Genomic DNA, 17,593 nt, shown 5'->3' on the forward strand with positions numbered 1-17,593 from the left:
TATATGATACTATTGCTTTTTCAAAAAGTAAACAATGCCAACCACTGTAATCATCCTGCATTTGAGCCACCATAAACACAAATGCAACCAACCTCTCTATATGACAGTCACCATATGACACATCGATACAGAAGGATCAGGATCCACTATGGATCCAATCACTCTGTGGAATCAGTGACAGAGAGAGGCGACGTCTGTACGCCCCGGAGGTCTGATCTCTGAGTTAAGACACCTGTGCTACTTGTGTTAATCAATACTACACAGCTGGCTGGGATAAATCCACTGAGTTCTGAGGCCACCGGCCCTCCCTTCCTCCCTCCCTCACACCATCTCAACTCCCTTTCCAAACAGCCAAAAGCTATCAGTGCCATGGCTCACAAGGGCACTGACATGTCAAATGAGCTTGGGATTAGCACCTGAATCCAATACCTAGAATGCTAGTGAGCTTGACGGACGGTCTTGTATGTGAATTGTGACATCTGAACATTTGAACAGAATGGCTAAGGTCTGGCTCACTGTATCATGTGTGGCTGGGCTGGAAGAAGAATGAAAAGTATCAGGTTGATTGAAGAGAGTTTGGCTTCCTGGTCGTCCTAATGTTGGAAAGCAGAAGAATAAGCAAGAATGTGGATTTACATAGTGAAGCTCAGTTCACTGTGTCTGAAAGCATTTACATTGTGTGATACTATCTCCAGTCAGCCAAGTCACCTGTGATACAAGTCAGTACTCGACGTCCATCCATGCCTGAGGACGCCGGGAGATGACATGGAAATCGGCCACTCGGAGTAAAAGTGAGAGCTGTTACCTTATAGGGGGCAACATTTTCACGTTCGGATGAAAGGCGTGCCCAGAGTAAACTGCCTGCTACTCGGGCCCAGAGTCAAATATTTGCATATTATTAGTAGAGTTGGACAGAGAACACTCTGTTTCTAAAACTGTTTGAATGATGCCTGTGAGTATAACAGAACTCATATGGCAGGCAAAAACCTGAGAAAAATCCAACCAGGAAGTGGGAAATCTGAGGGTTGTAGTTTTTCTTTCTAATCCCTATTCAAACTACAGTGTCTGTGGGGTCATATTGCACTTCCTAAGGCTTCCACTAGATGTCAACAGTCTTTAGAACCTTGTTTTATGCTTCTACTCTTACTGGGCAGAGAATAAGAGCCCAGTCAATCAGTGGACTGCCTGGGAGCAGTGAGTTGTTTACTGCGCGAGCACACAGGCGTGCCGCTCCTTCTTTTTCCTCTGTAATGAATACGCTATTGTCCGGTTGGAATATTATCGAATATTTATGTTAAAAAGACCCTAAGGGTTGATTGTAAACATCGTTTGACATGTTTCTACGAACGGTAATGGAACATTTTGACTTTTTGTCTCTGGTTTTACGCTCGCACATTTTGCCTTTGGATAGTGATCTGAACTTGCGAACAAAAGGACGTGGGACGCTTGTTCCCAGACAGGTTAACCTGTTTAGGATAGGGGGCAGTATTTTCACGGCCGGATAAAAAACATACCCGATTTAATCTGGTTATTACTCCTGCCCAGAAACTAGAATATGCATATAATTGTTTGATTTGGATAGAAAACACCCTAAAGTTTCTAAAACTGTTTGAATGGTGTCTGTGAGTATAACAGAACTCATATGGCAGGCCAAAACCTGAGAAGATTCCAAACAGGAAGTGCCCTCTCTGACCATTTCTTGGCCTTCTTTAGCCTCTTTATTGAAAACAGAGGATCTCTGCTGTAACGTGACACTTTCTAAGGCTCCCATAGGCTCTCAGAAGGTGCCTGAACGTTGAATGATGTCTCTGCAGTCCCTGGCTGAAAAACAGTAGCGCATTTGGAAAGTGGTCGATTCGAGAACAATGAAACGGGTGCGCGCATGCACGTGAAGAGTCCATTTTACATTTTCAGTCTTTGAACGAAAACGACGTCTCCCGGTCGGAATATTATCGCTATTTTACGAGAAAAATCGCATAAAAATTGATTTTAAACAGCGTTTGACATGCTTCGAAGTACGGTAATGGAATATTTTGACATTCTTTGTCACGATATGCGCTGGCGCGTCACCCTTCAGATAGTGTCTTGAACACAAGAACAAAACGGCGCTATTTGGATATAACTATGGATTATTTGGAACCAAAACAACATTGGGTGTAAACTAGAAGTCCTGGGAATGCATTCTGACGAAGAACAGCAAAGGTAATCCAATTTTTCTTATAGTAAATCTGAGTTTGGTGAGTGCCAAACTTGGTGGGTGTCAAAATAGCTAGCCTGTGATGGCCGGGCTATCTACTCAGAATATTGCAAAATGTGCTTTCACCGAAAAGCTATTTTAAAATCTGACACCGCGATTGCATAAAGGAGTTCTGTATCTATAATTCTTAAAATAATTGTTATGTTTTTTGTGAACGTTTATCGTGAGTAATTTAGTAAATTCGCCGGAAGTTTGCGGTGGGTATGCTAGTTCTGAACGTCACATGCTAATGTAAAAAGCTGGTTTTTGATATAAATATGAACTTGCTTGAACAAAACATGCATGTATTGTATAACATAATGTCCTAGGAGTGTCATCTGATGAAGATCATCAAAGGTTAGTGCTGCATTTAGCTGTGGTTTTGGTTTTTGTGACATTATAGGCTAGCTTGAAAAATGGGTGTGTGATTATTTCTGGCTGGGTACTCTCCTGACATAATCTAATGTTTTGCTTTCGCTGTAAAGCCTTTTTGAAATCGGACAATGTGGTTAGATAAAGGAGAGTCTTGTCTTTAAAATGGTGTAAAATAGTCATATGTTTGAAAAATGGAAGTTTTTGGATTTCTGACGTGTTTGTAATTCGCACCACGCCTTATCATTGGATATTGGAGCGGTGTTCCGCTAATGGAACGTCTAGATGTAAGAGGTTTAATTAAGGAGAAGTGTATCTATAATTCTTTCAATAACTGTTGTAAAGTTTATCAACGTTTATGATGAGTATTTTTGTAAATTGATGTGCTCATTCACCGAAAGTTTTGGGAGGCAATACATTTTCTGAACATCACGCGCCAATGTAAAATGGTGTTTTTGTATATACATATGAACTTTATCGAACAAAAAATGCATGTATTGTATAACATTGAGTCCTGGGAGTGTCATCTGATGAAGATCGCCAAAGGTTAGTGATTCATTTTAGCTGTATTTCTGGTTTTTGTGATTCCTCTCCTTGCTTGGAAAATGGCTGTGTGGTTTTCTTGTCAAGTTGATGTCCTAACATAATCTAATGTTTTGCTTTCGCCGTAAATCCTTTTTGAAATCGGACAATGTGGTTGGATTAACGAGAGTCTTATCTTTAAAATGGTGTAAAATAGTTGATTGTTTGAGAAAATTGAATTATGGTATTTTTGTTGTTTTGCATTTCGCACCCTGCTATTCCATTGGCTGTTGGCTAGGGGTGCCGCTGGTGGAACGGGGTTCCGCTAGCAGAACTCCTGACCATAAGAGGTTTTTAAAGTAGGTTTCGGTTTTGCCAGGGAGTTGTGGACTGGGATGGTGGATGGGCGTAAGCATCTACTTCTGGTGCCAAAGATGACATGTTTGAATCCAATGATATAAAGTAATCATCTGCCTCTGGTGCCAAATGTTGCATGTTTTAATCCTGTGATAGAAAGTTGTTTTTGAGATTTTTGATTTAAGCCTTTCACAAACCTAAGTTAATGCCTAAACTTAACCTCAAACACTTAAAAATGTGATGTTCGAGAAACATTGATGAACATAGATCCACTAGCAATATGTACTGTTGCACTAAACTGGTTGATGCACAAGGGCCATTTTTGCACCAGAGCACTCAGCACACATTGGCAATTATAGTATCAGGGTAAGGGGTAGTGAGTCTGAAATAGAGGGCAAGACACCCCCTCCAGAGGGCAAGCAGTGCTTTCTGAAGTTCAAAGCCTACATATGTAGGATCTTAATTTGATTACCCTGTTGCAGGAGAACTTTCCTGCAATGCAGGAAAGGTAGAACTTGTAGTTGAGGTTTAAAAAGGCTTCTGAAGTTTGTAATTTCACTTAGAAATTTCAGACTTGATTTTCTCTTACAAAAAAGTATCAACCCTGACAAAAATGTTGATGAATTATAATCACATTCCCTGTGTATGATCATATATTTTGATAGTTTCAAAATATTAACTTTCAATGTATGCTGTAATTTGTTTACCTCCTGTTTCAGGAAGTGATGTCACTGAGTACTGCTCCTATATAAGGGACCTTCCACCCCCACCTGGGATATGGATGCCTGATGAAGACCTAAAGGTCGAAACGTTGTTGTAAATAAATATCACCTGGGAGCATGAGCAGCAGTGTGCGGCATTTCCTTTCTGTTTTCGATAAATTATAATCCACATAATAATTCACTATTTTCCTGCTGTAGCAAACTGGCTCAAATTAAGATCCTACATCTGTACTCTGTACGTCTGCAAAGCAACACTGAATCAGAGTGACAAACCTGAGAGAGAATGGTAAGAGGAGCTCTGGGTCAGCGGCCAATGATAGGTTGTGATGTCTAACACATCTCCATGTCCCCCATCAGGACCACTGAGGAGGACTAACATCAAACAGGGACAGACGGCTCCATTATTCCACATGACTTGGCCTGTATTAGCCTGCTATCTGTGATGTTCACCCATCACCCGGAAGGCACTATTAACCGACTGAACGATTCCCAATGTGTAAACTGTTGGTCAGTTTGGAGTCTTGATGTCTTACAACGTGTCTGTTGTAATATGTGGGCTTTGGTGTAGAAGTAGATGAAAAGGGGGAATTTCAGGAATGAGAAGATATTCAGTTTACTCTAAGTTGGTTGATTGGTTGATTTTACTGTTTTCATCATAGGATAGGGGAGTTGGCAGGGGGAACATAAAACCTCCAAGAAATACAACCTATGTATTTCCTGTGTAAAAACCTTTAAATCATAAATTGATAAACAATCAAAGCTGTAGGAAGGGTAAATTGAACCTGCACAGTGCTGTGTTTTGGGTGATATAGGGCATTGACCTGGCTGGTGCATTTTTTATGTCCAAAACCATAGGGCTTTTCTCAGCTTCAATTTAGAAAGTGTTTGCTCAGCACCCAGACCCATAGCTGATATGATGAGTGAGAGCACCTGCATTCAAAATGGCTGCTCTGTCATACCCTGATCAGCTATGGGCCTGGGTGCTGAGCAAACACTTTCTAAATTAGGTCTGAAAACAAACTGATCCGTTACATCACCTGAGGGTTTTGTATGCCTTATGCATAACGTCTGTGTCCTGCTATGCACTATGGACTCAGTGGCCTTGTGGTAAGACTGACCATCCTGAAATTGGAAGGTTTGGAGTCTGGTCCCCTGCCAAATCATACCAAAGACTTGAAAATGGGACCCAATGCATCTCTGCTAGGCACTCAGCATTAAAGCGATAGCTTGGGGTAAGACCTTGCAATAGACTAGCGTATTGTCAAGGGGTATACTTGTATATCAAGTTGCTTCACTCTACAGGAGAAAAGCTCCTGATCCTATGAGTCATTCTGGGTCGCACAAACCAAAGCTCATGCAAGGCTACTTACTGTGGGGTTTAAGGGTAGTGTGTGGTTGAGTATGTATTTGTGTGAGAGAGATAGAGGGTCATGGGAAGGCAATCTACACTTGACTTGGTAGATACTATGTGTTTAGCTTAAGGCTTTCAATCCATGACCCACTGCTATCACAGAGCTATCACACAGCTATCACAGAGCTATCACAGAGCTATCACAGAGCTATCACAGAGCTATCACAGAGCTATCACAGAGCTATCACAGAGCTCCCAGTGGAGAAAGACGTGTGGCTCAGTTGGTAGAGCATGGCACTTGAAATGCCAGGGTTGTAGTTCAGTTCCCATGGGGGACTGGTATGAAAATGTATGCACTCACTACTGTAAGTCTCTCTGGATACGAATGACTGACATGTAAATGTATTCCTACTGACCAGTCCACTGATCCTTTTGGCAGCTGTTTCTCAAAATGAATTGTGCAACCAGTGCTTCTTGAAGCCATTGTGAGGATACTAGTTTGTTTCTTGACATCCTATCGATGCTGAGATTGTAGAAGGTAGGAGAGGCATATTCTATGGACTAAAATATAAACTTTTCATAGAAAAACTGAAGTTTTATGTCCTAATTACCCCGATTGCCTTAAAAACATGCTCCGGTACTTTGGCGACTTTTCTGAACCTCCTGCTTTGGGATGGATGTGTATATATGTAGTTCATACATGCATAATCTATGAGCAGAATTACTGTTTTACCTCAATTAGCCACGAAATCCCTTCTTTAAAAGCGACTGTTTTCTCGAAGCTGTGCTGGGCCATTTTCCCTACATCTTCCCCCATGAAATATAAACATACCTATAAAACATGTCTGTGTGTCACTTGGGTGCTACAGCACTTAAATATTTTTCAGCAGAGAAAATAACTTAGAGGCAACCAGCCTACTTATAGAACTGAGCAGCTAGAACCAAACCATCTTATCACTTTTATCCTGTAAAAACCTGACAAAACTCAGGTTTAGGCTGAAGAGAGATTTTTATCCTGTAAAAACGTAAGTCTAAGAACTGGTTGAAGAGTGATGTTCTTTAGGAAGAAGATGGCCCAGGATGGAGGCTTGAGGTCAACGTGGTGCCCTCGGGGAGTTTTCAGTGAACAAGATCAAGCACATGTTGGTCTGTGTCTCTGTAGGCCTAAGGCAGAGGTCTATTCTACAGAAAATAATTTACAATGATGTATGTCCCTGCTAGGAGCAGATCTCATTCTGGCTTTGGCTACAACCCACATGTGTTTCCCATAGATACTGTAGTTGTTCATTAGAATTTGACTCTGTATTTCTCAATTCATATGCTCCTTATATGAAATAATTATGATGTAAATCATTTCGATATGAGTAATTTTGACACACTTTAAAGAATCTACAGTACATCGATGAAAGTATATACAGTACTTTTACATGTATTTATTATACCAGTGGTTCTCAAACCTCTCCTCAGGGACCCCCATCCATTCCAAGTATTTTAACTATTCCAGAGCTAAGACACCTGATTCATCTTGTGAACTAATTTTCAAGCCTTTGATTAAATGATCAGGTGAACTAGTTACGTAAAAATGTGAAATGTCTGGGGGTCCTCGAGGAGAGGTTTGAGAACCACTGCCCTATACAAACATTTATTTAACGGTTACACTATCACAAGGTTTTCGGAGGACACTCAAAGATAACACACTGATGTGTTTGTTTTCTGTTTGTCTGAGTGGTGGGTCTGAGGTCAATGATTTGAGGTATGTTGGCATTTTAAACACTGATGAGGAATGAGATGGTTGCTTAGTGTGTCTGGGAGAGTGACACTCCATTAGGGCTGAATTTTAGGAGAGTTAACATTGAGAGACTTATTGATTGATCCTGCTTTTAATAGTCTTCATGCATGAGTGTGTGCATTTGTCAGAGTCCCAGCAGGGTGCATTCTGGGAATGAGTGACTGTTTACCACACATTACCAAAGAAATAGATCCCTTTATTATCTTCCCTTTCTCTGTCTCTCTCTCTCAACTCCCACTCTCACTCTCTCCATCCCCTGCCTCGCGCTCTCTCTTCCACCTACACCTTTCCTTCTCCCTGCTCCCTCTCCCTGCTCTCTCTCTCTCACTCTCACTTCTCTCTCTCTCTCACTCTGACCTAAACAACGTTTCTGAATTGCTCCTAATTTCTCACTGAACAGTTTTGTTACTTACTACCCTGAAAAGAAACAGATGGAGCTCACCTTAGGTTCAACAAACACAGCAACATTGATCAGAGTATCACATCTGCTTAGAATAGTACTGTCCATTGTACTCCCTTTCCATGCCAGCATAGGATAGAACATATTTTGGAGACACAGGACGTGCTTCAGTAAAGCAGTTAACTATTCAACTGTAATATTACTGTATACTGTAGCTATATTGAGATACAGTACTGTATATCAAATCTGCCTGGCAGTAAATCTGGTGCCCAACAGGGGGTATATGCACATGTGAAAACTCTCTCTCTCTCTCACACTCACACTCACACTCACTCTCACTCTCACTCTCACTCTCACTCTCACTCTCACTCACACTCACACTCACACTCTCGCTCTCACCTAATCTAAGAAGACTAGGCCATGGTTACTGTAGCTCTGTGTTTTTATATTTGAATTTGAAATTCAGTTCAGTTTCAGTCAGTTTTCAGACTTGATGCAATACTTCCTAATCCTTTATGTAATGTTCTGATATGTTATGTTATGACAGGATAATGTTCTGATATGTTATGACAGGATAATGTTCTGATATGTTATGACAGGATAATGTTCTGATATGTTATGACAGGATAATGTTCTGATATGTTATGTTATGACAGGATAATGTTCTGATATGTTATGTTATGACAGGATAATGTTCTGATATGTTATGACAGGATAATGTTCTGATATGTTATGTTATGACAGGATAATGTTATGATATGTTATGACAGGATAATGTTATGATATGTTATGACAGGATAATGTTCTGATATGTTATGACAGGATAATGTTCTGATATGTTATGTTATGACAGGATAATGTTCTGATATGTTATGTTATGACAGGATAATGTTCTGATATGTTATGTTATGACAGGATAATGTTATGATATGTTATGACAGGATAATGTTATGATATGTTATGACAGGATAATGTTCTGATATGTTATGACAGGATAATGTTCTGATATGTTATGACAGGATAATGTTCTGATATGTTATGACAGGATAATGTTCTGATATGTTATGTTATGACAGGATAATGTTCTGATATGTTATGTTATGACAGGATAATGTTCTGATATGTTATGTTATGACAGGATAATGTTCTGATATGTTATGACAGGATAATGTTCTGATATGTTATGACAGGATAATGTTCTGATATGTTATGTTATGACAGGATAATGTTCTGATATGTTATGACAGGATAATGTTCTGATATGTTATGACAGGATAATGTGCTGATATGTTATGACAGGATAATGTTCTGATATGTTATGACAGGATAATGTTCTGATATGTTATGTTATGACAGGATAATGTTCTGATATGTTATGACAGGATAATGTTCTGATATGTAATGTTATGGCAGGATGATGTTCTATGTAATGTCATGGCCAGATGATGTTCTGATATGTTATGACAGGATAATGTTCTGATATGTAATGTTATGTTACGGCAGGATGATGTTCTGATATGTAATGTTATGACAGGATAATGTTCTGATATGTTATGTCATGGCAAGATAATGTTATGATTTGTAATGTCATGGCAGGATGATGTTCTGATATGTAATGTTATGACAGGATAATGTTCTGATATGTAATGTTATAGGAGGAGAGGTTTGAGAACCACTGGTATAATAAATACATGTAAAAGTACTGTATATACTTTCATCGATGTACTGTAGATTCTTTAAAGTGTGTCAAAATTACTCATATCGAAATGATTTACATCATAATTATTTCATATAAGGAGCATATGAATTGAGAAATACAGAGTCAAATTCTAATGAACAACTACAGTATCTATGGGAAACACATGTGGGTTGTAGCCAAAGCCAGAATGAGATCTGCTCCTAGCAGGGACATACATCATTGTAAATTATTTTCTGTAGAATAGACCTCTGCCTTAGGCCTACAGAGACACAGACCAACATGTGCTTGATCTTGTTCACTGAAAACTCCCCGAGGGCACCACGTTGACCTCAAGCCTCCATCCTGGGCCATCTTCTTCCTAAAGAACATCACTCTTCAACCAGTTCTTAGACTTACGTTTTTACAGGATAAAAATCTCTCTTCAGCCTAAACCTGAGTTTTGTCAGGTTTTTACAGGATAAAAGTGATAAGATGGTTTGGTTCTAGCTGCTCAGTTCTATAAGTAGGCTGGTTGCCTCTAAGTTATTTTCTCTGCTGAAAAATATTTAAGTGCTGTAGCACCCAAGTGACACACAGACATGTTTTATAGGTATGTTTATATTTCATGGGGGAAGATGTAGGGAAAATGGCCCAGCACAGCTTCGAGAAAACAGTCGCTTTTAAAGAAGGGATTTCGTGGCTAATTGAGGTAAAACAGTAATTCTGCTCATAGATTATGCATGTATGAACTACATATATACACATCCATCCCAAAGCAGGAGGTTCAGAAAAGTCGCCAAAGTACCGGAGCATGTTTTTAAGGCAATCGGGGTAATTAGGACATAAAACTTCAGTTTTTCTATGAAAAGTTTATATTTTAGTCCATAGAATATGCCTCTCCTACCTTCTACAATCTCAGCATCGATAGGATGTCAAGAAACAAACTAGTATCCTCACAATGGCTTCAAGAAGCACTGGTTGCACAATTCATTTTGAGAAACAGCTGCCAAAAGGATCAGTGGATTGGTCAGTAGGAATACATTTACATGTCAGTCATTCGTATCCAGAGAGACTTACAGTAGTGAGTGCATACATTTTCATACCAGTCCCCCATGGGAACTGAACTTACAACCCTGGCATTTCAAGTGCCATGCTCTACCAACTGAGCCACACGTCCTTCTCCACTGTTTTACGAGTTGAGTAAACAGGGAGGCTTTACTCACCTCGGCAACATGCTATACAAGCACAGGATCCTTTCAGACACCTATGTCCTTTGTTAATGATTTTGAGCACTAATGAATGAATAGAATGAGTTTTCATAATCAATAATCCACATTTATAGCACATAAATCACATCATTGTGACATCGATCAGATAACAAGCAGATAAGGTAAGCTGGTAAAGTTTAGTGATCTAACTTTTCCCAGAGACTGAAATACTGCTGTAAATGTGTTTTGGGTTCTCTTTGTTCTGTTCCAGCTCTGGTCATTTTCTCATTAGAGCTGCTAGTTTCCCTTTTCTTTTGGCAGTTTTCATCTATGAGGGTGGAGCTTTAAGATTCAGCACCAGTTCCAGCTTTACAGAGTGCTACTAGCCAGCCTTTTTCTCTCTCTCTCTCTCTCTCTTTTTTTTTTTTTTTTTACTAAATATAAAAGCACAGCGGCCTCCTGTCCAGACCTGCTGGTTGGTGGGGAAGAATTGTCAGAAAGACAACTGAAAAGCACAGACACACAGTCCAGTGCCAGTCTGCAGGGCTGTTAGTGGAGGTATACGTATGCCAAGGCACTCAAAGCTTCTTCAATTAGAACATTAATTTAAAAAAAGAGGAGACTACTGAAACAGAGAGGAGCATCACAGGGGAGAGAACTGAAACAGAGAGAGGAGCATCACAGGGGAGAGAACTGAAACAGAGAGAGGAGCATCACAGAGAATAGAACTGAAACAGCTAGAGGAGCATCACAGAGAACAGAACTGAAACAGCTAGAGGAGCATCACAGAGAATAGAACTGAAACAGCTAGAGGAGCATCACAGAGAATAGAACTGAAACAGCTAGAGGAGCATCACAGAGAATAGAACTGAAACAGCTAGAGGAGCATCACATGGGAGAGAACTGAAACAGCTAGAGGAGCATCACAGGGGAGAGAACTGAAACAGAGAGGAGCATCACAGAGAATAGAACTGAAACAGCTAGAGGAGCATCACATGGGAGAGAACTGAAACAGCTAGAGGAGCATCACAGGGGAGAGAACTGAAACAGAGAGGAGTATCACAGAGAATAGAACTGAAACAGCTAGAGGAGCATGTAACGCCCTGGCCATAGAGAGGTTTTTTTTGTTCTTTATCTTGCTTAGGCCAGGGTGTTACATTGGGTGGGCGTTCTATGTTCGTTTTCTAGGTTTTTTGTATTTCTTTGTTTTGGGCCGTGTGGCTCCCAATCAGGCACAGCTGAAGTTCGTTGTTGCTGATTGGGAGCCACACATAAGGAGCATTTTTTTCCTTTGGGTTTTGTGGGTAATTGTTTCTGTTGAGTGTTTTGCACCTGACAGGACTGTTTGGCTGTCAGTTTTATTGTTTTTGTATAGTGTTCACGTTGTTCAATTAAAATCATGATGAACACTAACTCCGCTGCGCCTTGGTCTACTCTCTCTCCCGACAGCCGTTACAAAGCATCACAGAGAATAGAACTGAAACAGCTAGAGGAGCATCACAGAGAATAGAACTGAAACAGAGAGAGGAGCATCACAGAGAATAGAACTGAAACAGCTAGAGGAGAATCACAGAAGTTGCTCCTCGGAAACAGACCCTCTAAATGTAAAATAAAATACCTTCCTTGAGGCAGTGAGTCCTCAGCATAAAATAACAGAACCCCGCTTCCCTTTGGAGTAAAAAAGCTTACCCCCAAGAGGTGCCTGCACAAACGACACACACATGAATTCATCCCACCTAAGTTCAAGGAGGGAGGGAATCAAACCTCACCTCGGCCTCCGACTAGACTCTGTGGTTGGTGGATAGGACAGAAAATAAAAACTGAAAAACAGGTCCGTCTGGCTGACTAAATGATGCTGTTTGGATTATTGGGGACTACTAGTTCAGTGAAGCAGAAAATGGGAAATATGCTTCTGAGGGCACACCAGTTTACTGTGAGTAGGAACAAGCTCCGTTGAGACACAACAGCTAACCTCAGCAGAAACAGACCGGGATGCAGAGTCGTGCGATGCTAAGGGGCTAATTGTAGTTAATTAGAATTCATCTGAACAATAAATACATTTTAAAAACTGGATATGGACTCTTTGGAGTGTTCTTTAGACATAAGAGGGGTATGAAGCGTGGGCAGGCTCTATTGAATCTTCAAACTTTAAAAAAAATAATGATGTGGTGTGAAGCATATTGAATCATCTGCAGGGTGTTTATCCATGAGAAGAGTGTGTGAAGCATGGGTAGACTCTATCGAATCTTCTGTAGGTTATGTAACAATGAGAATGTTGTGAAGCATGGACAGGAGAATTAACTGTGGGGAAACACCGCATAAAAACTAAAAGCCAAGCTTTTTCTCAAGTTCTATGGTAATAGGAAATATGTATTAGTGTATTTAATTCCATTTTAATAACCAATGGCTGCAAATATTTCTAGCTATTTATACCTGACATGATAGTCTAAGTTGTAACACCCTTCATGGTGATTCAATTGTTGCCAGGGGTTTAATCCCCTTCTTTCAACAAGCCAGCTAAAGTAAATACATTCACAGTCAGCATTGCATTGTGTTCAATGTTTTTCTGATGCATTTGATGTTAGATGCACACAAAGAGAACAAAGGCTGTTTTGTAATGACTTAGTTCTGATGCACCTCAGGAAGCCTATTAGCCACATTACCACCACTGCTACAAAATGTGGTATTTATCTGAGTGTGTAAATGAGGCACATCATCTCTTACATCTGCCAACACATACGACCCTGCATCCCACTGCTGGCTTGCCTCTGAAGCACGCACGCATGCACACACACAATGGGTTTTGTTTACCAAAGACAATGAACATGCTGCAGGCATCAGGTACAGAGGCATTCAAGCAAGGAGATAATGGGTTTAAGTCAAGAGGAGCTGTTCTTTCCATTCACTCATTACTGGGATGAGAGTAGATAGACGATGATGATGAACGAGGATAGATTGATGGAAAGAGACATATTGGAGGAAGGTTGCATTAGAGGCTAGGATTAAAAGTATTTAAAGCATTTATGTTGTTTTGAAGATTATTAGTAAGGCTTTCTTCAGTAGGGTTTCTTTGTGGAGAGCACTTTTCAAGGCCTAATGTTTCCAATCCACTTGCTGGATATGTTAGTTAGTATAAATCATCCTTTATTCTACATCAATAGAAGACTCATCATTATTACTGAGCCACCCAGTTGCAGTCTGATGTGGGTTTGAGAAATAACTAGCTGGAGACAGTACACACTGGTGGCATCAGACATCTGGCCTATGACAACTGGTAGCAACATCACTGTAGTAGTGACAACCAGGAACACTGTGTTGCTGTGAACAGTAGGAAGTAGGGAGGTAAAACATCTGAGTTTAGTTATTTAACCAATTGTGAGCCGCCCTATGGGAGTACAGGGTAACCATTTATCTCATAACACCAACAGAGTCTGATAAGCACACTCACACTGGCAGTGAATCATACCCTGAGGTGGCACGCACACATGCACACACACACACACCCTATATACCAAAGCACTAACCTGGGATCAGTTTTATTTGGTTGGCATGGGGATGGGGGCTGGAGCTCAGGTGACATGATCCTAGGACCAATATTGTTAGGATCATTAGTGCTTGGGGCATTTGCTCCGTAATGAGACACAGTTGGAGAGGAGGAGCGGATGGGTAGTTATGAGTGTTTCCTTAGATGTTTTACCTCCCTACTTCCTACTGTTCACAGCAACACAGTGTTCCTGGTTGTCACTGCTACAGTGATGTTGCTACCAGTTGTCATAGGCCAGATGTCTGATGCCACCAGTGTGTACTGTCTCCAGCTAGTTATTTCTCAAACCCACATCAGACTGCAACTGGGTGGCTCAGTAATAATGATGAGTCTTCTATTGATGTAGAATAAAGGATGATTTATACTAACTAACATATCCAGCAAGTGGATTGGAAACATTAGGCCTTGAAAAGTGCTCTCCACAAAGAAACCCTACTGAAGAAAGCCTTACTAATAATCTTCAAAACAACATAAATGCTTTAAATACTTTTAATCCTAGCCTCTAATGCAACCTTCCTCCAATATGTCTCTTTCCATCAATCTATCCTCGTTCATCATCATCGTCTATCTACTCTCATCCCAGTAATGAGTGAATGGAAAGAACAGCTCCTCTTGACTTAAACCCATTATCTCCTTGCTTGAATGCCTCTGTACCTGATGCCTGCAGCATGTTCATTGTCTTTGGTAAACAAAACCCATTGTGTGTGTGCATGCGTGCGTGCTTCAGAGGCAAGCCAGCAGTGGGATGCAGGGTCGTATGTGTTGGCAGATGTAAGAGATGATGTGCCTCATTTACACACTCAGATAAATACCACATTTTGTAGCAGTGGTGGTAATGTGGCTAATAGGCTTCCTGAGGTGCATCAGAACTAAGTCATTACAAAACAGCCTTTGTTCTCTTTGTGTGCATCTAACATCAAATGCATCAGAAAAACATTGAACACAATGCAATGCTGACTGTGAATGTATTTACTTTAGCTGGCTTGTTGAAAGAAGGGGATTAAACCCCTGGCAACAATTGAATCACCATGAAGGGTGTTACAACTTAGACTATCATGTCAGGTATAAATAGCTAGAAATATTTGCAGCCATTGGTTATTAAAATGGAATTAAATACACTAATACATATTTCCTATTACCATAGAACTTGAGAAAAAGCTTGGCTTTTAGTTTTTATGCGGTGTTTCCCCACAGTTAATTCTCCTGTCCATGCTTCACAACATTCTCATTGTTACATAACCTACAGAAGATTCGATAGAGTCTACCCATGCTTCACACACTCTTCTCATGGATAAACACCCTGCAGATGATTCAATATGCTTCACACCACATCATTATTTTTTTTAAAGTTTGAAGATTCAATAGAGCCTGCCCACGCTTCATACCCCTCTTATGTCTAAAGAACACTCCAAAGAGTCCATATCCAGTTTTTAAAATGTATTTATTGTTCAGATGAATTCTAATTAACTACAATTAGCCCCTTAGCATCGCACGACTCTGCATCCCGGTCTGTTTCTGCTGAGGTTAGCTGTTGTGTCTCAACGGAGCTTGTTCCTACTCACAGTAAACTGGTGTGCCCTCAGAAGCATATTTCCCATTTTCTGCTTCACTGAACTAGTAGTCCCCAATAATCCAAACAGCATCATTTAGTCAGCCAGACGGACCTGTTTTTCAGTTTTTATTTTCTGTCCTATCCACCAACCACAGAGTCTAGTTGGAGGCCGAGGTGAGGTTTGATTCCCTCCCTCCTTGAGCTTAGGTGGGATGAATTCATGTGTGTGTCGTTTGTGCAGGCACCTCTTGGGGGTAAGCTTTTTTACTCCAAAGGGAAGCGGGGTTCTGTTATTTTATGCTGAGGACTCACTGCCTCAAGGAAGGTATTTTATTTTACATTTAGAGGGTCTGTTTCCGAGGAGCAACTTCTGTGATGCTCCTAGCTGTTTCAGTTCTATTCTCTGTGATGTTCCTCTAGCTGTTTCAGTTCTATTCTCTGTGATGTTCCTCTAGCTGTTTCAGTTCTATTCTCTGTGATGCTCCTCTCTGTTTCAGTTCTCTCCCCTGTGATGCTCCTCTAGCTGTTTCAGTTCTCTCCCCTGTGATGCTCCTCTCTGTTTCAGTTCTATTCTCTGTGATTCTCCTCTAGCTGTTTCAGTTCTCTCCCCTGTGATGCTCCTCTAGCTGTTTCAGTTCTATTCTCTGTGATGCTCCTCTAGCTGTTTCAGTTCTGTTCTCTGTGATGCTCCTCTAGCTGTTTCAGTTCTATTCTCTGTGATGCTCCTCTAGCTGTTTCAGTTCTATTCTCTGTGATGCTCCTCTAGCTGTTTCAGTTCTATTCTCTGTGATGCTCCTCTAGCTGTTTCAGTTCTATTCTCTGTGATGCTCCTCTCTGTTTCAGTTCTCTCCCCTGTGATGCTCCTCTCTGTTTCTGCTCTCTCCCCTGTGATGCTCCTCTCTGTTTCAGTTCTCTCCCCTGTGATGCTCCTCTCTCTGTTTCAGTTCTATTCTCTGTGATGCTCCTCTCTCTGTTTCAGTTCTATTCTCTGTGATGCTCCTCTCTGTTTCAGTTCTCTCCCCTGTGATGCTCCTCTCTGTTTCAGTAGTCTCCTCTTTTTTTAAATTAATGTTCTAATTGAAGAAGCTTTGAGTGCCTTGGCATACGTATACCTCCACTAACAGACCTGCAGACTGGCACTGGACTGTGTGTCTGTGCTTTTCAGTTGTCTTTCTGACAATTCTTCCCCACCAACCAGCAGGTCTGGACAGGAGGCCGCTGTGCTTTTATATTTAGTAAAAAAAAAATTAAAAAGAGAGAGAGAGAGAGAAAAAGGCTGGCTAGTAGCACTCTGTAAAGCTGGAACTGGTGCTGAATCTTAAAGCTCCACCCTCATAGATGAAAACTGCCAAAAGAAAAGGGAAACTAGCAGCTCTAATGAGAAAATGACCAGAGCTGGAACAGAACAAAGAGAACCCAAAACACATTTACAGCAGTATTTCAGTCTCTGGGAAAAGTTAGATCACTAAACTTTACCAGCTTACCTTATCTGCTTGTTATCTGATCGATGTCACAATGATGTGATTTATATGCTATAAATGTGAATTATTGATTATGAAAACTCATTCTATTCATTCATTAGTGCTCAAAATCATTAACAAAGGACATAGGTGTCTGAAAGGATCCTGTGCTTGAATAGCATGTTGCCGAGGTGAGTAAAGCCTCCCTGTTTACTCAACTCGTAGAACAAAGGCAGTAAAGGCTTATGATGATAGACATAAATCCTGAGTCCTGGTAACTAAACCGCTCTTTTTTCCCCTGTGCCAACTCTGGCAGGAACTTTGATCTTTCCCATTCATCCACTCTGCTTTTTTCCACACAGACAGACGGAGAGAGACAGGCACTCACACCCACACCCACAC

The sequence above is a fragment of the Salmo trutta genome, chromosome 1 (genome assembly GCF_901001165.1).
Source record: "Salmo trutta chromosome 1, fSalTru1.1, whole genome shotgun sequence".
Classification (NCBI taxonomy): Eukaryota; Metazoa; Chordata; class Actinopteri; order Salmoniformes; family Salmonidae; genus Salmo; species Salmo trutta.